Genomic DNA, 22,921 nt, shown 5'->3' with positions numbered 1-22,921 from the left:
CTCCCACTGCGTCTTGTGCTGCCTGTTTGCCCTCCAGAGGGTATTTTCTGTGCCGTGATGAAGCACAGGACCCAGACAGGATTACAGCTATGATGGGGCCATGTGAAAACTCTCCAACCATCTCAGCTGCTCTCATTAAGAAACCTCCCTGGTGGGTTGGAAATTTGACACAGACAGTTTGGGATCACATCTCGCCACTTGGTCAGCTTTGAATTTTGATTTAGACCTAAGAAAACTACCCAGGCAGTGCCCCCAATCAGTGGCGTGCAGACAGCTCCGCATGTGTCTGCGCATGCGTGCCGGGGGTGGCGCTGAGCTCTCAATGCCTAAGTGCCGCTTTGACGCATCTGTTGCGCGTGGACATCTAAAAATCTCACGCACACTCAATCTGCTGCTGCCAGGAACCTCACGATTTTCTTAGCACAAAAACCAAGTAAGGCTGTAAACAAACACTGATGAGAACCACGAAGCTAGCAGTGGTGTCTGCCCTCTGCCTTGGTACGAGGGGCTGGATCACTCCCACAGCCTCATCGCGTTGCTGCAACCTCAGATGTATATTTCTATTGTTCTTTGTATGTTGGTATGTAAGTATTTACATAGGAACGTATGTAGGTGTGTGCAGGTGTGCGTGAGTCACCAAGGGGACTATTTACTATCAGTGTGAGCAACGACCGGGCAGATTCCAGAGGGGGGTAGCAGGTTGGTATTTTTGTTAATTGATCAGCTGATTGACTGACAAGGTGAGGGCCTTGATTAGGACCAAATTTTTGTGCCTGTTGTTATGGTGATTTATTTAAGAATCAAAAGTTTCCTGTATGGTCGCCCGTCCTTGTCACTCTATACATATGAATATACAGGACATATTATAAATATATAGATATTATACATACTGTGCTGGGAAAGGTCATTGTCCCCACACCCCCTCTGGCTTTGGATGGACACTTCTTCAATACTCTGTAAGGTAGCTTTGGTGTGCTGGAAATGAACAGAAAGTGTCAGCACCATTCAAAATGGCAACAAGGACAACAATAAAGGAATGAGCATCATTGCAAAGATGGCTGCTGCTTCATTCATTCGTGTTTTTTTCCAAACGGACCCACCAGAATCGTGGCAGGGTGACTCAACTAAGCCCCCTACATAGCAGTTGCACACAGCACAGCTGCTAGACAGCTCAGGGTGGTGGTAAATCTTCAGCCACAGTGGTGGGAACAAGGGAGTTGGAATTAGGACACCTGGCTCTGCCATGTATTTGCTGTTTGAACCAGGGCAACTCGAACTGCTAACAACATTCATGCTGCAGCATTTTTACTACTGCACCTTAGTAGCATTGCTGGACGATTTACAGAGCCACAGGCTCAGTTGGACAGAACATGGAGCCCGACAAAGGGAAAGGCAGGATGATGTGTGAAGAAGGGAACAGATGGGAGGACAAGAGTATAGAAGCAGGACAATGTGGTCTGCGATACAAACAGTACTAGGCAGGATCCACAGAGCACTCCGAGGCTGCGGTTGGAGCCATTGGGAGGATGGTGGAGTTCTCAGCTGTGGTGGGAAAAGGGGAGAGGAGCAAGGCTTGGACGCAAAAATGAAAGGTCAGATTTTGCCATTTTTTAGTTCAATGAAATGTTGAGACACCCTAAGGAGATTTTGGGGCAACAAGAAGGGCTGAGAACTGAGTGAGAGGGAGAGGGCAGGGCAGGGCCGAGCAGGAGAAATGGATTGGTGGGTTAGCAGCACAACATGGCAATTGCAAGATTTAATTAACGAGGGCTTGCAAGTGCTCTGGGTGTTTCCCTTGAAAGGTGCCATGAAGGGCAAAGGATTATTTCATGCCAAACATAGTTGCCTAGAGAATTCAGAACAGCCACCCTTGCAATGTGCACGTTACATCCCGCACAAGATGAGAAAGTGGCTTCCAGCAGGGAGGTACAGCCCAGCCACCAGCAATACCGGTTCCCTACAAAGTTTACTCTATTTGATTATATGACGTTCTCAGGATCATTTGACTTTCTCTATGCCAATGGCAGATCTCCTGCAGTAATAGCAATTGCCATCTTGGATTAATGGAGGTGACATATTTGTTCACTGTTTGTTTCCCTCTCTCTTCTGCCTCACTCCCCCACACACACACACGCAGACGGTACAAGGGCACGGTCACTTTGAGAATATGCACATGCTTTCTAGGCAGTAACTGGCTGGCCCTGAAATCTGGCACTCTATGAATAACAAGGAAACAGTCTCATAAACACATGCAATGCATAAACCAGCTAGGGACTTCCATGTTTTCTGGGTGTGGGTTGCTTTTTTAAACACAAATCTACTGCTATTTCCATGATGACATGGTCTCGTGGATTTAACAGTACTTGAACATTTCTTTTAAATTCACAGCATTTTCACTTCTCTGGAAGTGCCATCTTTATGGGGAAGTCCGATGGCATTAAACGCAAATAATAATAATACCATCCTGCAAGAGAACATGGGACAGGGAGGGACCTCCTGAGTCATCAGATCCAGTCCCTGGCAACCCCATCACATAATACCATTCGTAAATGTATCACGTTCCACCTTTAAACTAGTAGTTGGATTGTGTGGCCTCATTATTTGTATTGGGAGTTTGTTCCAGAACCTCACTCCTCTGATGGTTAGAAAACTTCTTTTAATGTCAAACATAAAATGTATTTGCGGCCAGTTTATACCCATTTGTTCTTGAGTCAGCCAACACCGGTCTTCACTGCTTCTGCTCTCTCCCTGGTGTTTACCTCCTGATGTATTTTAGTGAACAATCATATCCCTTCATTTTGTTAGGTTAAACAAGCCAAGCTCTCTTAATCCCCTCTCATAAACTAGGCCCTCCATTCTTCTGATCATCTCTAGTAGCTCTTCTCCGCACCTGCTCCAGTTCACATTCATCTTTCTTGAACACGGGTGAACAGAACTGTACCCAGGATTCCAGATGAGGGCTGATGTACCTTGCACAATGGCATTAACGCAGGGGTGGGCAAACTTTTTGGCCTGAGGGACACATTGGGGTTGCAAAACTGTATGGAGGGCTGGGTAGGGAAGGCTGTGCCTCCCGAAACAGCCTGGCCCCCACTCCCATCCACTCCTCCCACTTCCCACCCCTGACTGCCCCCCTCAGAACTCCTCGATCCATCCAACCCCCCCTGCTCCTTGTCCCCTGACCACCCCCTCCTGGGACCCCTTTCCCCTTATCCAACCTCCTGGGACCCCACCCCATATCCAACTCCCCTGCGCCCTGTCCCCTGACTGCCCTCCGGGACCCCCTGCCCCTTAATCCAACCCCCCCCGCTCCCTGCCCCCTTACCATGCTGCTCAGAGCAGAATGTCTGGCAGCCACGCTGCCTGGCCAGAGCCAGACACCCCGCTGCACTGCCCTGCAGGAGCTTGCAGCTCCGGCACCCAGAGTGCTGCCCACGCAGTGGTGTGGCTGCACGGGAGGGGGGACAGTGGAGGAGGAGCCGGGCGCTAGCCTCCCTGGCCAGGAGCCCAAGGGCTGGGCAGGACAGTCCCGCAGGCTGTAGTTTTCCCACCTCTGCATTAATGCTTCTCTTATGCTAGAGGAAATACCTTCACTGATGCACACTGTGCTCACATTTGCCTTTTTAACGGCAGCGTCACATGGCTCATGGTCATCCTGTGATCAACAAACACACCCAGGTCTCGCTCCTCCTCTTGTCATTTCCAGCTGATGAGCCCCAGCTTATAGCAGAAATTCTTGTTGTTAGTCCCTAAGTGCATGACCTTGGAATTTGTAACATTAACTTCCATCCAGTTTCTATTACTTCAGTCCTCAAGATCTGCCAGGTCCTCCTGTGTAAGGTTCTGCTCCTCCTCACTCTCGATAAAGCTGTCCGACTTCGTGTTATCAGCAAATTTAATTAGCACACGCCTACTCTATATCCTGTATCACTGTATCCTTTCTATAGGATGACTGAAAAAAACCTACAGCAAGGTTATCATCCTCTCTCAGAGAGTACAGAATTTAGAGGAGTTTCATTAGACTCCTATTGATTGCTTCCTCATTAAATTCAATAGGACTTTTCCATAAGGGATTGTGGTACAGCATGGCCAGAGGGCAGCAGGAGAGGGTTAGAAAGGAGCCTTATTCCCTGTAAGGGGAAGAAAGTTTGCTATAGATTAATTAAAGCACCTGAAGCCAATTAGAGCACCTGAAGCCAGTCACCTGATAAACCCCCCTGCTTCAATCAGACAAGGGGAGGTGTTGGAGCAGAGGACAGTTTGAAGAAGTGCTGCGGTGGGCTAAGAAGACCAAGACCCTAGGTAAGGGGCACCTGGCTTGTACAGAGGGAGGGCAGGAAGCCCCCACAAGCTGAAGGGCAGGAGAGGGAAGTAGCCCAGGGGAAGGAACCACTAGTCCAAGTGGTTTACCGCTATCCCTGGGCTGGGACCCAGCGTAGAGGGCGGGCCCGGGTCCCTCCCTCTCCACTCTCCTCCTCTATGACACTAGTGAGGCAGTTAATATCCCAGTTCAGGGGCAAGAAATGGCGCCCTGAAGCCCCCCACCCACCCAAGAAGAGAAAGCGCGAGACCCATCATAGTAGTGCTGGCAATTAGCCACAGGATCCAAGACTGTGGCCAGGATTTTTAACATAGGTGCTAAAGTTAGGCACTTAAAATTACTATTAGGCACAAAAATAAGTGACCTGATTTTCAGAGGTGCTGATTACACTCAACTCCTGTTAACTTCAGCTTTGCAGAAAAGTGTTCACTGACACTAGGAGAGCCAAGATAGACATCTAGACAAAAAGAGCTGTGGTGACCAGTCCATGACAAGGGAGCTGAGTGTAAGGGGGAGTGAGAAGTACATGCTGTAGGCAGCCAATGCAGCAATACATAGAGAGAAACATGCAGGCTTGGGGTGCTCAGCCAACAGCTACAAGCAATGGACAGTCTAGAGGAGCCTTAAAAGCAGCAAAGAATCCTGTGGCACCTTATAGACTAACAGACGATTTGGAGCATGAGCTTTCGTGGGTGAATCCCCACTTCCTCAGATGCATTCCTCAGAGGAGCCTTGGAAGGGATATGCCAAAACAACCCAGGTTAGGGCAGCGATGAGGGACACTTGGGTGTCTGTCTGGTTGTTGGAGGAGCTGAGTCCCACAGGAGCAGAGCTGATATGATTGAATGTAATCACTCCTGTCATTCCCTGAACACTGGTGGCAAGTGGCCACACTATTTGGATGGGGAGAGACATTTACAAGACATTGCTTAGGAAGATTGTTGGCAGGCGGACATAGGTCTCTCTCTTTAAGAGCCAGACACAGCAGGAGATTGATGTGCAGAACACATATGGCTGCCAAGGCAGGGACTGGATTCCTTAGCAACCGTGCGTAACTATGGGCTCCCAAAAGAGCACCCAGCTCTGTGTGAAACATTTTCCCAGCTCAGACCGTGAAGAAGAAGCAGCATGTCTCATGTGACATAAGTCCACCCCGTAGTTGGTATAAGAAAGGTGTGGCTCAGAGATGCACGAAGTCTGATCTGTATGTCCCACCTAGCCCAGTCACATTCTGCGTTCACGTTATCAAGGCTTTATACCCCCTTCACATGGCAGAGGGCAGTAATTGACACCGGTGGCTACTGCTACAATCAGCCATAGTTCATCATGGTGCTGTAGTGGGCCTTTCATTGGCCAGGAGTTGGGTACTCTACACCAGTAGTCCCCAAACTTTTCACAGTCACACCCCCCCTTACCCCGTCTGCCCCCCGCCCCCAGGAGCTGGGGTTGGGAGCGGGGCTGGGGCCAGGAATGGAGCCACAGCCAGGGCTAAGGTTGGGGGTGGGGGTGGGGCCAAAGAGCAGAGCCAGGGCTGGGTTGCAGTGGGGCCGGCAGCCAGGGCCGGGGCCAGGGTGACCAGACAGAAAGTGTGAAAAATCAGGACAGGGCATGGGGGGTGGTAATAGGCACCTAAATAAGAAAAAGCTGCGAATATCGGGATTGTTCCTATAATATCGGGACATCTGGTCACCCTCGCTGGGTCTGAGGGCAGAGCAGGGCTAGGCAGCGCTCCCTCCCCACCCCCAATGGAGACTGGCCCAGGCCATGCTGTGTTCCCCCCAAGAACATTTTTCCATGCCCCCTTTGGATGACATGCCCCACACATTAGGGACCACTTCCCTGCTCAGTGTACGCTGTGACAGGACACCTGAAATAAGGAGCTGAGCATTGTACTGTCAGTGGTCTTTGGGCCAATTTCACCACTTGTACAACTTCGTTTCTGTGAATCTAGGCCCCAGTGTCTGCATCGACCATCATAAATCCAGCTCACCTGTGAAGGCCACAGGTGGGGAGATATGCCCAGTCTCAACCTTGTCATACCTAAGATGGAGGGATCTGTTTGGGGATGGTTTATGTAGACACATGCTCCCCTCCTTCTTGCTCTCTTGTTTACTGGAAGAATGAGGGACCCAGGCAGTGCCCTCTGTCTGGACGCTCTGGGATGGGACATGTACCAACAGGGCTACTACAGGTTACAAGTGTCATAACTGATCTCAAGCAAAGGCAGGTCCACGCACAGGAGATCCCACCTATTGGAATGACAGCACAGCACACACCTGATTTCATTTCCCGAGGAAGAAGCTGTGCAAGAAACCTTCAAATTCGGTACTTTTTTGGTATTGTCAGGCTACGTTTCTTTGCCGTGGTGCTATGGTGACACCCAGAGGACGTTCTCCTGTATTACTTTACCCTGCAAGGTCCATAGAATCCCTCCCTCTCTGTCTCCCTAGATCCGTCTTTCTCTAACGCATTCTTTCCTCACATTCTCAACTTTCCCTTTTCTCTCTGTCATGCTCGTTTTCTTCCTCTCTCTCTTCTTTTACTCCCTTACTCTTCTTCTCTAGCTCTGCCCTCAGCTCTCACCTTGTGCTTTTGTCTCTGTTAATTACGGATCCTTCTCATTTATTAATACCTGTTGCTACATTTTGTTCTTGTGGATTGTTTTTCTAACATCTGTTGCTCTTAAATTAAACCGTGGATTGGATTAGGCAGCCCCGTAACCAGCCTGAGAGCTCCAGGAGACAAGTAACCCTGGCCCAATTCCAGTCTGTTCTCTTGAGTGCCTCTCTCATCACTGAATAGCTTGTTAGACCAGGGGTCAGCAACCTTTCAGAAGTGCTGTGCCCAGTCTTCATTTATTCACCCTAATTTAGGGTTGCGCGTGCCAGTAATACATTTTAACGTTTTTAGAAGGTCTCGTTCTATAAGTCAATAATATAGAACTAAACTATTGTTGTATGTAAAGTAAATAAGGTTTTTAAAATGTTTAAGAAGCTTCATTTAAAATTAAATTAAAATGCAGAGCCCCCCAGACTGGTGGCCAGGACCCAGGCAGTGTGAGTGCTACTGAAAATCAGCTTGCATACCGCCTTCGGCACACGTGCCATAGGTTGCCTATCCCTGCGGTAGACACTACATCCTGGCCTGGTTGCTCTTCCTGTCCCATACATCCTAGGCCTTGTGGGCTTTTACGTTTCTAATTAATTTGTTTGCAAGATGAAGCGTGATGGAATATTGCAGACACCTGGTGTCATTAGCCATACTGCTGGGCTTAATAGTTCTGCTGTTAATATGAATTCAGACTCCCCTCTGAGACCAATAGATCCTAATGCTCATTTATTCACTGAACATGCTTGCATCCCTTACACCTGGTTCTTGTCCAGGTCATTAAGCATTCCATGTGCAGCTGGAGAACAGCAGCCCTAAAACAATACCCTGTGGGAGAGTTGCAGAACAGAAAGCAAATCCTTCTATTTCTAAAGAACTCACGCTCTCTGGTCCAGCCTGTCCCTTTCTCCTTGACCCTTAGTATGTGACAGCCTGTGTGAGGAAGATCTGTTGTCTGGGATCAGGTATACCATATCTTTCTTCTTCTCTCCTTGTCTTCCTTGGGGCACCTCAATTATACCTTTCAAGATATACCACTGAGATACTACGGTGATAAGCACTGTATAAGAACCTGAACGGAATCAAAGTTACTTTGATCCATCCCCATGTCCTCTCCCACAAGGGTGTTTTTTTTGCTGAGGTGCTCTCCTAGGAGAATATGCCACATACTAGTGGAATGTCCATTGTTTGTTTCCCAGTTCCATTCAGGATTGTAGTTGCTGCTTTGCAAAAACAGTTTGGGTTCCTGTTTTGCTTTGATGGCTATATTGCTTCCACAACTTAAAACAGTTCTTTTGCAGCTGTTGACACAATGTTTGTCTCCCAGCCACCTTCACATCTTAATTCCAGATAAACCTCTCCCCTGCACGACAGGGCCATCTGCTCATTATTTTAGCTTTGTGACCCTAGGTTGGCATGTTAATTTTCCTGGCTGGAGGGATCAACTCTAAATCCAGCTCCCTGCCTGCCCTGCGTCTCAGTTTAAAGAGACAGGGCTAGAGGTAATCTTATCATTCTGCCTTAACTTTCATTCTTCTTTATACCAGATATGAATTATTGGTAGAGTAAAGGCATCAGTTGTGATATAGTCTTGCTCCCCACTTCTACTAAGCAGGATAGTCCTGGGCTGTTGTATAAAGTTAATCTCTCTTTTTTTTGCAGCCAGCCTCAAAAGTGATGAATTGATCCCCCTTATGGTGAACTGTGCACCACTTCCTCTTGCACAGCTACCGGGGGGTCAGAGCTGAGAAGAATGACCTCTGAGGTCGGCTAACCAACCAAACCTTTATTCTGAAGCCGTTTCCAAACGTCATTTCCATTCCAGCCACAGCACTGTAAGTGTCAGTTTGAGAGCTGTACAAATACTGAATTAAACAACCCATCAATCAGCCCCATCAATTCACCTCCATGACTCTGCACAGCCTCTTTAGTTCCTTTTCCGTGAGCATTTGTGTAACTGATGTTTCTGTACTAACCTTTGCAGAATGCAAAAGTATCACAACTACTCATGTAAATGTGCATGTGCACAAATATTCCTGCTGGAAATGGCATAAATTCTTGTGCAAATTTATGTTCACACCATAAGTTACTTATTCAAGTCCTCTGCCTCTTGTTTATAAAGGTTGTGATCCATCAGGGAGCAGAAACAACACCATTTAAAGTAGGTGACCAATCAGCCAGTGCAGATTGTGAATAATGAAAGAGCTGAAGTAATAGGGTGATGGTGTATACAAACCCCACACTGGCCAGCGCAGGGCCAATGGCTATTGTGGGCTCCGTCAGCCCCACCCTGACACATTATCAGAGATATCAGACTTGGAGGGAGGAACTTATAAAGGGAAACCAGCATAGCTGGTGACAGACGAGAGATTGGAGAACAGACCTCCAGTCCTGCCTGCAGCCCCTCTGTAGAGGTGAGAAGGGAGAGATAGCAGGATGCTGAACCACCTCTTATGGGACCATTTCTCCATATTGGCCTATGAGCCTAGCTAGGGTCATAACTTAACAGAAGCCCTTTGAGGAAGAAAGGGCCTTAGCCCACCTATGGAACAATTCGTTTGTGTTAATTTCTTCCTGTGGTCACTGGCAACCCTGAAAAAGGCAGATGGTTTGTGGCTCAGTCGAAGAGCTGAGCCACTTACGACTGGGCTCAGGCATGGTGGAACAGCCAGACATCCAGAACAGAGGCCCGGGTGAGGGCAGGGGCGTTGCCCGGGGACTAAGGGGCACCCTGGGGAAGGAACCCAGTGACAACATGGTGAAGAATTTGGGCATGATCTTCCCAGCCCTGGAGAAAAGGGAGTCCTGGGTGACCTGGGCTTGTTGAACACCCTGGGCTTAAACCTTGGATTGCTAAAACAGCAACAACATGGATCTGGAATGTCTTCTGACGTGAATGACCAAGACCTGCAGCAGCATCTTGTGCAGCAGCAACAGCAAGTCTGGGATTTTTGGGCAACAGCAGGAACAGTAGCAGTGGTTGGTCCACTGGCAGTGCTCAGTGCCATTCTTCCCTGCATGCACAGCGCCTTCGTGTTTACATACCCAGCCACCATCTGTTTACTCAATACCTGCCCGCCAGTATTCAAAGCCACACCCTTGTGGGACCTTAATCTTGTTTTCTCCACCCTCACAAAGCCACCTTTCAAGCTGCCAGCAATGTGCTTCTTCTCCCAGTTCTCCTTGAAGGTGATATTCTTGGTAGCCGTTACCTCAGCGAGACGTGTCAGTGAACTGGCTGCTATGATGGCAGATCCCCTTTACATCGTATTCCACAAGGACAAAGTGTCCTTACGGTTACACTCTAAATTCCTCCCAAAAGTAGCATCAGCATTCCACCTAAATCAGTGCATCCACCTACCTGTGTTCTTCCCCAAATCACATGCCTCCCGCATGGACAGGGTCTTGCACTCCTTCGATGTCTGCCGTGCACTGGCATGCTCCCTCCACAGGATTTTCTCCCTTCACTCACTGCCAAAACTATTTGTGACCATTGATGACCGATCCAAGGGCCACACCCTCTCCTCCCAGTGAATCTCCAAATGAGTCTCCAGGTGCATCTGCACATACTACACACAAGCCAAAGTACCCCCGCCTCATGGAGTCATAGTGCACTCTACACAAGCACAAACAGCCACATTACCCTGCCTTGCAGACATCTCATGGCAAGACATCTGTCATGCAGCAACCTGGGACTTTGTTCATACATTCATGACCCATTATGCCATGGCACAAGCTGTGGCTACAGGTGCTGCTGTGGGCCAAGCCAGACTGCACACTGCACTTCCTATCACATCCTCGCATCCACCTCTGCTCTGATCACAGCTTACTAGTTACCCATATATGGAATACATATAGGGATGATCACTCAAAGAAAAAGAGGAGGTTACTTACTTGTAACTGGAAGTTCTTCAAGATCTGTAGCCCCTGTTTGTATTCCAATACCTGCCTTCCATCGCCTGTGCTGCAGACCGGACTGTACAGTGGTAAGAGGGACACACATCGATCCACACGATCTATTATACCCTTGGCTGCGAGCACAAGGAGATGCACATGTGGATCAATGGAAGCTGCTAACAAATACTTCTGGACTAAGCGGCATGGCATGCATGCGCACCCATGGATGGAATACAAATAGGGACCACACATCTCAAAGAAGCCCTAGCTAGAGGTAAGTAACCTCGTTTTCACTGTGTAGTCAAAAGAGAAACATCACACCCAATCTATAGCCTAGACTTATTAACAAGTCACTTTCTTACTAAGGTATTTCTCACCCACTGGTTAGTTCTTGCAGCACTTGTCTGGTTTAGAGAGCTGGGATCCACCATTCACGAGACATCTCCTGCCGGCAGAGTCAGACCTCTGTAATGGAAAGCTTGCAGAGCCAGTATCCTGAGGATTTCCCCTGCACGCAGGAATCCTCAGGTGCCTTAGTGCAGAGGATGTGTCCAGGGATAAGGGAGCTTGACTCGAGTGTACCTACACCCCAGCAATTCCTGGCTGCAATACTGCCCCTTGGTGCCAAGGGCAGACAAGTGTAAGTCAAAACAGCTTGAGGACTGGACCATCCTATGGACAGCCAAGCCCAAAGGGGAAGCTTAGACTGAGGCATAAATTGTGTCCTTATTATCTGAGTTTCCAGTAAGGACAAAACACGCAGGAAGGGGTGAATGTGATGGGATCCCCAGGGTACTAGTGACAAGCAATAAACCTCTCCAGGTGTTGTAATCGCTCAGCCATCAACATGTGGAGACCCACACCCAACTGAGTTGCATGAAGGTTCTCAACCAGGGGTTGAGGTTCTCAGCCAGGGGTTCTCAACCTTTTTCTTTCTGAGGCCCCCTCAACATACTAGAAAAACTCCACGGTCCAGGTGGCAGGAGGGAACTCAGGGCTCTGAGCCAGGGCTGGGACGCTTGGGCATAAGCATAGTTTGACTTCTATTTTGCGGGAGGCAAGGAGCGGCAGGGCTCTGGCCAGCTCCACACAGCAGAGTCCAGGGAGGAAGCACCACCTCCACCCCCTGACTCACTTGAGCAGACCACCCACCTGTCTGGGGCTGTATGCTAATGGCTGCTCCCTGAGGGCTCTGCTGGTCCCAGAGCCACCCAGGCACCTCTTACCACCTGTGTGAGCAGTCAAAGGGGGCTGGGAGCTGAGGAGCAGCCACAACCCCTGGCACCAGCAGCAGATGAGGGGAAAACCAGGGCTGCTCACTCCATGGCACCACCAGCCAGAAGTGCAGCTGCCCCACACTGCCTGGCTCTGGTTTCCTACCTAGGACTTGGCCAGAGGGCAGGGCCTGAGGGGATTAGGGGAGATGAGGAGGTGGGTGGTGGAGCTGCCCCCAAGACTGCCCCACTCTGGGTAAGGCTCTGCAGTTTTTGGGGGCAACACCCATGTGCCCCCTCAACTCTGCCCGTGGACTCAAGGTTTCTGCCCATGCTGGGGTGTTAGCCCCCCCCAGCTTCAGCAGAGGGGGGCAGAGCTCAGGGTTTCAGCCTGCACCACTCCTGGCTTCAGCAGAGAGAGAGGGGGAAGCTCGGGGTTTCAGCCCTGCGCCACTCCCCACTTCAGCCCCGTGGTGGGCACTGGGGCTAAAGGCACCATGTTTCAGTGGTGGGGCTCCGCAGCCCCCCTGAAATGGCTTACAGACCCCCAAGGGGTCACGGACCCCTGGTTGAGAACCACTGCTCTAAGCCACTCATGAACTGTATAAGGAGACACCAGGAAATCTCTCCAGCCCCCAGCTTTGCATCCCAGTAATGTACCATCTTGCACAGCTCAAGACCTTTTCTTGAACAGTGCAAGCTCATCAATTAATTTGCCACTTGGTCAAAGGGAAGTGGACATGCACCAGCCATTGTAATCTGCGCAGATTCCCCAAGAACTTCAGCCAAAAACCACACAGTTTTAGATAAACTATAAAACAGATTTATTAACTACAGAGAGAGAGATTTTAAGTGATTATAAGTGGTACGCAAAGAACATAAGAACATAAGAATGGCCGTACCAGGTCAGACCAAAGGTCCATCTAGTCCAGTATCTGTCTACCGACAGTGGCCAATGCCAGGTGCCTCAGAGGGAGTGAACCTAACGGGCAATGATCAAGTAATCTCTCTCCTGCCATCCATCTCCATCCTCTGACAAACAGAGGCCAGGGACACCATTTCTTACCCATCCTGGCTAATAGTCATTTATGGACCTAACCACCATGAATGTATCCAGTTCTCTTTTAAATGCTGTTATAGTCCTAGCCTTCACAACCTCCTCAGGTAAGGAGTTCCACAAGTTGACTATGCGCTGCGTGAAGAAGAACTTCCTTTTATTTGTTTTTTAAACCTGCTGCCTATTAATTTCATTTGGTGACCCCTACTTCTTGTATTATGGGAATAAGTAAATAACTTTTCCTTATCCACTTTCTCCACATCACTCATGATTTTATAAACCTCTATCATATCCCCTCTTAGTCTCCTCTTTTCCAAACTGAAGAGACCTAGCCTCTTTAATCTTTCCTCATATGGGACCCTCTCCAAACCCCTAATCATTTTAGTTGCCCTTTTCTGAACCTTTTCTAGTGCCAGGATATCTTTTTTGAGGTGAGGAGACCACATCTGTACACAGTATTTGAGATGTGGGCATACCATGGATGCCCACTCCTGGCATCCAAGGACAATAAGATATTCTTAGTCTTATTCTCTATCCTCTTTTTAATGATTTCTAACATCCTGTTTGCTTTTTTGACCGCCTTTGCACGCAGCGTAGACATCTTCAGAGAACTGTCCACGATGACGCCAAGATCTTTTCCCTGTTGTAGCTAAATTAGCCCCCATCCTATTGTATGTATAGTTGGGGTTATTTTTTCCAATGTGCATTACTTTACATTTATCTACATTAAATTTCATTTGCCATTTTGTTGCCCAATCACTTAGTTTTGTAAGATCTTTTTGAAGTTCTTCACAGTCTGCTTTGATCTTAACTATCTTGAGCAGTTTAGCATTATCTGCAAACTTTGCCACCTCACTGTTTACCCCTTTCTCCAGATCATTTATGAATAAATTGAATAGGATTGGTCCTAGGACTGACCCTTGGGGAAAACCACTAGTTACCCCTCTCCATTCTGAGAATTTACCATTAATTCCTACCCTTTGTTCCCTGTCTTCTAACCAGTTCTCAGTCCATGAAAGGACCTTCCCTTTTATCCCATGACAGCTTAATTTACATAACAGCCTTTGGTGAGAGACCTTGTCAAAGACGTTCCGGAAATCTAAGTATACTATGTCCACTGGATCCCCCTTGTCCACATGTCTGTTGACCCCTTCAAAGAACTTTAATAGATTAGTAAGACGCAATTTCCCTTTACAGAAACCATGTTGACTATTGCTCAACAGTTTATGTTTTTCTATGTGTCTGACAATTTTATTCTTAACTATTGTTTTGACTAATTTGCCCGGTACTGACGTTAGACGTACCGGTCTGTAATTGCTAGGATCACCTCTAGAGCTCTTTTTAAATATTGGCATTACATTAGCTAACTTCCAGTCATTGGGTACAGAAGCCGATTTAAAGGACAGGTTACAAATCTTAGTTAATAGTTCCGCAACTTCACATTTGAGTTCTTTCAGAACTCTTGGGTGAATGCCATCGGGTCCCAGTGACTTGTTAATGTTGAGTTTATCAGTTAATTCCAACACCTCCTCTAGTGATACTTAATCTGGGACAGTTCCTCAGATTTGTCACCTACAAAAGCCAGTTTAGGTCTGGGAATCTCCCTAACATCCTCAGCCGTGAAGACTGAAGCAAAGAATCCATTTAGTTTCTCCGCAATGACTTTATCGTCTTTAAGCGCTCCTTTTGTATCTCGATCATCAAGGGGCCCAACTGGTTGTTTAGCAGGCTTCCTTCTTCTGATGTACTTAAAAACATTTTGTTATTACTTTTGGAGTTTTTGGCTAGCCTTTCTTCAAACTCCTCTTTGGCTTTTCTTATTATACTCTTGCACTTAAGCTGGCAGTGTTTATGCTCCTTTCTATTTGCCTCGCTAGGATTTAACTTCCACTTTTTAAAGGAAGTCTTTTTTGTCTCTCACTGCTTCTTTTACATGGTTGTTAAGCCATAGTGGCTCTTTTTTAGTTCTTTTACTGTGTTTCTTAATTTGAGGTATACATTGAAGTTGAGCCTCTATTATGGTGTCTTTAAAAAGTGCCCATGCAGCTTGCAGGGATTTCACTTTAGTCACTACACCTTTTAACTTCTGTTTAACTAACCCCCTCATTTTTGCACAGTTCCCCCTTTTGAAATTAAATGCCACAGTGTTGGGCTATTGAGATGTTCTTCCCACCACAGGGATGTTGAATGCTTTTATATTATGGTCACTATTTCCAAGCAGTCCTGCTATAGTTACCTCTTGGAGCACCTCCTGCGCTCCACTCAGGATTAAATCTCGAGTTGCCTCTCCCCTTGTGGGTTCCCGTACCAGCTGCTCCATGAAGCAATCATTTAAAGTATTGAGAAATTTTATTTCTGCATTTCGTCCTGAAGTGAAATGTTCCCAATCAATATGGGGATAATTGAAATCCCCCACTATTATTGGGTTCTTAATTTTGATAGCCTCTCTAATTTCCCTTAGCATTTCATCATCACTATTACTGTCCTGGTCAGGTGGTCGATAATAGATCCCTAATATTATAACTCATTATGAGAAATAAAAATAAAATCACAGTCTAAATTCTACAGACTAAGCAAGATTTGAATCAAGCAGTTTCTCACCCCACTGGATGTTCCAGGCAGTTTACAGTTCTTAATACACAGGCTATATTCCCTTTCAGCCTGGGACCAATCTCCCCAGTTCAAAGTCTTTGTCTTCCAAATGGTCTTCCTGGTGTTGAGATGCAGAAGGAGAGAGGCCAAGTGGTGATGTCGTCCACCCTCATTTATGCTTTCCCACCAGGTGCTAGAAAGATCCTTGCTGTGACATGGGGGTTAGGTAGGCCCCGTTGTGCATGTGCCCTCTCAGAGGAGTCTCTGGGAGAGTGGATTGTTCTTGCTAGGACGTCAGTGCCTGTCTAGCCAATCTAGAAGTAAATCTCTCCTTTGTTGCTCCTTTGTTGCCACTGAAAGGCTGGCTGTAGGTGTTTCCGACATTCCACATAGTTTGGTAACAAACATACATCAATACTTCATAACTTCACATACAACGACAGTACATACAATTCAACAGGATAGTAATGTTCAACAGATGCAAACTTTTTAGATGATATTTCATGGGGTGTACTTTTTACAAAACAGATCACAATCCTATCACAGTGGTGAATATGGAGACTCCAGGGTGCTATTTTAAGATAGATTGTCAAACCTTTCCCTTTAGTTTACTGCAAGTGTGTTAGACACTGACTAATACGAAGGCAGTGTGCCCAAGGTTCTCTTTGGTTTTTGACAATATAACTTTCAAATGTTGCTCGACATTGTAGTATTAACCACATATGCTCTTGCAAAGTTCTGTTTTAACACTTCATGAATCTGTCTAGTGATCTCAAAAGTTAGCAAGTGTGACTTCTCTGGATTGCTAGAAAGCATCTCTTTGTATCTTTGCAGCATTGTTAACCCTTCTGCTTCTCTTATTGGTGTTAACTCAGTGTAGCTAGTAATGTTTTCCAGCGTGTAGGCATCTTGGCATTTCCAGAGTGTAGGCATCAAAGCAATGAAATGATATGCCTCAGTTTCCACTTCTATATGCAGACCAGGTTTATGATGATTTCTCTGTTGTGACAAGCAGAATTACTTTGAGGCTTCTCAATGTGGGGTGTGTTCTTATTTACCTCTCCTAGCATGTCCAAAAGCTTCTCCCAAAAATTGTGCCTAATGCACCTTTTCATAGGGTTTACCATCAGTACCAAATTTTTTGTCGTAAGGCTTAACATTAGCATCACGTTTTTTGTCATGAGGTTTAACAGTAGCACCAAACCGTTTATCACAGTTGGGCATTAACCAGTATCTTTGTCATACCATGCCTTCATTTGGTGACCCCAACTCTTGCGTTACAAGAAGAAATAAATAACACTTCCTTATTTACGTTCTCCATACCAGGCAGGATTTTATAGACCCCTATCATATCCCTCCTTAGTCGTCTCTTTTCCAAACTAAAAAGTCCCAGTCTTATTAATCTCTCCTCATAGGGCAGCTGTTGCAACATTTTTGTTGCCCTTTTCTGACCCTTTTCCAATTCCAATATATATTTTTTGAGTTGGGGCGACCACATCTGCACACAGTATTCAAGCTGTGGGCATACCATGGATTTATATAAAGGCAATATGATATTTTCTGTCTAATTATCTATCTCTTTATGATTCCCAACATTCTGTTCACTTTTTTGACTGCCGCTGCACATTGAGCAGGTGTTTTTGGAGAACAATCCACAGTGACTCCAAGATCTCTTTCTTGAGTAGTAACAGCTAATTGAGACTCCATTATTTTATATGTATAGTTGAGATTATGTTTTCCAATGTACATTACTTTGCATTTATCAACATTGAATTTCATCAGCCATTTTGTTGGCCAGTCACCCAGTTTTGTGAGATCCTTTTGTAGAGCTTCACAGTCTGCCTGGGACTCAACTATCTTGAGGAGTTTTGTATCATCTGCAAATTTTGCCACCTGACTATTTACCCCTTTCCCCAGGTCATTTAGGAATATGTTGAATAGGACTGTTCCCAGTACAGACCCTTGGGGTGACACCACTATTTACCTCTCTCCATTCTGAAAACTGACCATTTATTTCTACCCTTTATTTCCTGTCTTTTAACCAGTTACCAATCCATGACAGAACCTTCCCTCTTATCCCATGATAGCTTACTTTGCTTAAGAGCCTTTGGTGAGGGACCTTGTTAAAGGTTTTCTGAAAATCTCAGTGCACTATATCCACTGGATCCCCCTTGTTCACTTGCTTGTTGCCCCCCTCAGAGAATTCTAGTAGATTGATGAGGCACGATTTCCCTTTACAAACACCATGTTGACTCTTCCCCAACAAATTATGTTCATCTATGTGTCTGACAATTTTGTTCTTTAGGATAGTTTCAACCAGTTTGCCTGTTACTGAAGTCAAGCTTTCTGGACTGTAATTACGGGGGTCATCGTTGGAGCCCTCTTTAAATATTGGCATCACATTAGCTATCCTCCAGTCATTTGGTACAGAAGCTAGTTTAAATGAGAGATTACAGACTACAATTAGTAGTCCTGCAATTTCACATCTGAGTTCCTTCAGAACTCCTGGATGAATACCACCTGGTCCTGTTGACTTATTACTGTTTAATTTATCAATTTGTTCCAAAACCACCTCTAATGACACGTCAGTCTGGGAAAGTTCCTCAGATTTGTCATCTAAAAAGAATGGCTCAGGTTTGGGAATATCCCTCACATCCTCAACCGTGAAAACCGATGTAAAGAATTCATTTAGTTTCTCTGCAATGGCCTTATTGTCCTGAGTGCTCCTTTAATATCTCGATCATCCAGTGACCCCACTAGTTGTTTAGCAGACTTCCTGCTTCTGATGTACTTAACATTTTTTTTGTTATTATTTTTTGAGTCTTTGGCCAGCTGTTCTTCAAATTCATTTTTGTGTCTTTCAACTCCTTTCTGAACTTTTGCATGTGTTCAGTTACTGTCTTTTCTTTCCCTTCAGTGTTCCCTTCTGCACTGGTCCTTAGTCGGATCATATTTCTGGGATTTTGGTACCTCAGGATCTGGGGAAGTATTAGGATATAGGGGGATTATGCATGTTGGCTGGCCCTGTGTGGAGCTGTTTCCCAACCTCAGGACTGTACACATGCAAAAAATCCATCTCCCCTCTTGGGATTCCAGTGGTGAATATGGGGGCTCCAGGGTGCTATTTTGAGGCACACTGTCACAGTGAGCTTAGACATTAATTTACATGGCCAGATTCAGTGGTACAGTCAGCCCATTTGTGCTACTCAGGTAGCTTGGTAGAGCTGGATTCTGATCATAAATAGCCAGTGGAGCATTCCCTTTGTGGAGGGGATATGAAGTTATAGATGGGCATGGAGCAGAGTTCAGATGCCAGGGAGAATTGAGCCTAGGGTCTGTGCGCTCTAGGCTGAGATATAGACTCAACCTGATTTCATGGACTATGTACTGATTGATGTGTTATATGCTGTATATTGATTAAAAATGAGGTAGGGTTGTGTGTTCAACTTTTGAAGAAGTACTTAATGCCACAGTGAATTGCGAGGGACACTTTGCTGTTGGAGGTGCTGTTTTTTGGATGAGATGGAAAATCGAGATCCTGACTAGGTACAGTAATTAAAACCTTACAGCACTTTTACTAAGACTTGGGATCTTATCCCCATGCCCTGGCAAAATTCCCTTTTCAAGAATTGCATTCTGTCTCCCTAATTTCCTCCTGCAGTTGCATATAGAATTCTTCACTACCTGTCTCAGATTGCTGAATAGTATTCCTCTATGCTGTTAAGCAACTGCTAAGAGGCAGCTACATTTCAGCAAATGCTCAAGGGATCACTGTCTAGATTGTACAATATATTGAGATCCTTGAACTGATAGATGTAGAAATAGTAAATTATAATTATTTACGATTTTTGATTTTCAGAACATGCACCTGTTGCTGTTTTCTTTTCTTTCTAATTTAATTGATGAGCTGCTTGTTTATGTTAATACATATGGCTATTAAATCTGAAGAATTATTGCACTGTGGGCACAATCTTTACCTGGGGAAGTGAATTACCTCTTGTCTTTCTGATTTATTTGTAAAGAGTAAATGTTTGTAATTGCCAATCAGTTAAAGTAATACTTGTTTCTATACATCTGCCTGGATATGTGTTGCTGTGTAGCTTAGTTTCTGTCTCTGTTCTGTCTCTAGAGGATCTGCGAGACAACAGGCAGGAGGGCTAATAATGTTAGCTCATAATGGTCTGCCCTTAAAGGGGTTGTCTAGGTTAGAAAAAGGGATTGAGGTTAGGTGAGGTTAGCTGACACATGTTAGCTAACCCCAACTTCTTTGTCTAAATTAGACAAACCCAAAAAGGGCACTTGGCACTTAGCTCTTTATTTTTTAGAGGTTGGTTGGGTATTTTTGGTACCTTGACAGAATCTCACTTTTATGCTGTAATTACCACATGGTTTCCTGTGGAATATGCTGACTAATGATGGAAGCTTCTGCCAATCCCAAGCAAAAGAGACCAGAGCCTGCAAATGTTTCATGCCAGTTTATATACAGAGTTAAATAAAGGTGTCCTCTACCTCCTGCTGACAGTTCCTCATCCCTGCTGTGTAGGAACAGTGTTTCCATAGTCATTGCTGCATAAACCCCATGAAAGTCCCTAATAGAAAGCTTTATAAGTAGGGACTGCATTTTGGGGGGAAAGCCCCTATGACAGATTGATAATATCCTGCAATATCCTGGTCAAGCTATGAGGAATTAAGGTAAATCTGACTGAATTAGGGTTAATATCTTTGGGGTCTATGGTAGTAAAAATGCAGTTGTGCATGCGTTATTGTGGAATTTAATATAACTCCATTAGGAGGCGGGGGATGCTAATGTCATTCCTCAGTTTATCAGCCCTTTGAACCAGTGTCTTGGAGAGATATGCATCTGTTACAGCCATAGGCACTGACTCCGTGGATGCTGTGGAGCTGGAGCACCTATGGGGAAAAAATTGCTGGTGCTCCACACCCACCAGCAGCCAAACTCTCCCTGCCCCATCCTTGCTGCCTCCTCCTCCCCAGTGTGGACCGCATCCTTGCTCTTCCCTGTTCCTGCCAGCGCTTCCCGCCTGCTGCCTACCAGCTTCTGGGAGAGAGGGGAAAGAATGGGGACAAGGTGCGCTCCGGGGAGGAGGCAGAGAAGAGGTAGGGCAGGGACAGGGATCTGGGGGAAGAAGGTGGAATGGGGATGGGGTGAGGGTGGAGCAGGAGAGGGAAAAGGCGAGGTAGGGATAGGGACAGAGTTTGGGGGGTCAAGCACCCACCAGGCAGAGGGGAAGTTGGCACCTGTGATTACAGTGGTTCTCATACGTCATTGCACCGTGACCCGCTTCTGACAACAAAAATTATTACACTACCCTAGGGGTCTGGGAGGGAAGCCAGAGCTCACCGAGCCCTGCCACTTCTGATGGGAGTGCCAAAGCCCGAGCCCCACCGCTCAGGACAGCACTGGTAGGGCTCAGATTTTGGCTTCAGCCCTGGGTGCTGGGGCTCAGGCCCTGGTGACCCCATTAAAACAGAGTTGTGACCCATTTGGGGGCCCCAAACCACAGTTTGAGAACTGCTGATCTATGAGTGCAAACTGGAGTCTCCAGGGACCAACACACAAAGAAAGGCTTGTGGAATAAATAACCTTGTTTTTAAACAGGCTCGGGACCTTCTTCCTGATCCAGCAGACAGACAGGACCTCTGGTCCATGGAAGGACCCAGTCCTTAGGGGATGGTTGGAAGGACTGGGCCTGCTCCAGCCTCATAAAACTGTGTGCTTGCTCTGAGCTGAAGCTGTGATGAACTTGAAACCACAACCCCATGGTGGAGTATTGAAGGATTGCTTCTGCCAGAGCCTGTGTTAGGGTTGGGGTGATCTCTGGTAAACTTATGAGCATGTGTGTAGGTTCTTTTGTTTTTAATGTTTTGTCTGAATTATAACTGTGGGCAGTCATCGCACTGTTAACGGTCTCCGAAGAGAAAGCAAGCAGGCCTGCTTGGGCAGCCTGTCTCTGCTGGAAACAGCACAGTGAAGGCAGGGAACTGGGAATACCCTGGTAAGAGGAGTGGGAGATGAGGGTCTCCACTCAGGAGAGGTGATGGCCAGAGAGGCTAGAAGCCTGTGCAAGTGCCCTTGCTGACTCACAGAGGGGAAATAGAGGTGTAGTTGTTCTGAATGGTGTGATACAGCATGGCCAGAGGGCAGCAGAAGAGGGTTAGAAGGGAGACTTATTCCCTCTAAGGGGAAGAAGGTTTGCTATGTATTAACTAGAGCACCTGAAGCCAGTTAGAGCACCTGCAGTCAGTCACATGATAAAACCCCCCTGCTTCAATTGGACAGGGTGGGAGTTGGAGCAAAGAACAGTTTGAAGGGAAGTGGAGGGCAGTTTGGAGAAGTGCTGTGGTGAGCTAAGACATCTAAAACCCTAGGTAAAGGGGCACCTGGCTTGTACAGAGGGAGGGCAGGAAAGGGAAGTAACCCAGGGGAAGGAACTGTCAGTTCAAGTGGTTTACCACTATCCTCAGGGCCCCTGGGCTGGGACCATGAGTAGAGGGTGGGCCCAAGTCCCTCCCTCTCAACTCCCCTCCTCTAGGACACTAGTGGGGCAGTTAATATTCCAATTCAGGGGCAAGAAATGGTGCCCTGAACACCTCCCCCCCCAAAGAAGAGAGAGTGTGAGACCCATCATAATAGTGCTGGCAATTTGCCACAATGGTGACAGCACCCACTGTTTGCCCCCTTAGCAAAATTTTCAAAATTTGTGTTAACATTTCCTGGAAAATGACTTGCATCCTCCATCTCCCCATGTAGTTATATATTATCTTGTTAGGCTGTTTACTGATGATGATTTGCCACTAATGAATCAGAAAGCCAGTTGTCATAACCTTAGTCCCAGATTTGGACCTTAGCGTCCAAAATATGGGGGTTAGCATGAAAACCTCCAAGCTTAGCTACCAGCTTGGACCTGGTACTTGCTGCCACCACCCAAAAAATTAGAGTGTTTTGGGGCACTCTGGTCCCCCTGAAAAACCTTCCCTGGGGACCCCAAGACCCAAATCCCTTGAGTCTCACAACAAAGGGAAATAATCCTTTTTCCCTTCCCCCCTCCAGGTGCTCCTGGAGAGATACACAGACACAAGCTCTGTGAATCCAAACAGAGTGACTCCCCCTTTCCGTTTCCAGTCCTGGAAACAAAAAGTACTTTCCTCTTCACCCAGAGGGAATGCAAAATCAGGCTAGCCAATTCAACACACACAGATCTCCCCTAATTT

Source organism: Gopherus evgoodei, chromosome 3 (assembly GCF_007399415.2).
Source record: "Gopherus evgoodei ecotype Sinaloan lineage chromosome 3, rGopEvg1_v1.p, whole genome shotgun sequence".
Taxonomy (NCBI): Eukaryota; Metazoa; Chordata; order Testudines; family Testudinidae; genus Gopherus; species Gopherus evgoodei.
Note: the sequence above shows the minus strand (reverse complement) of the source record.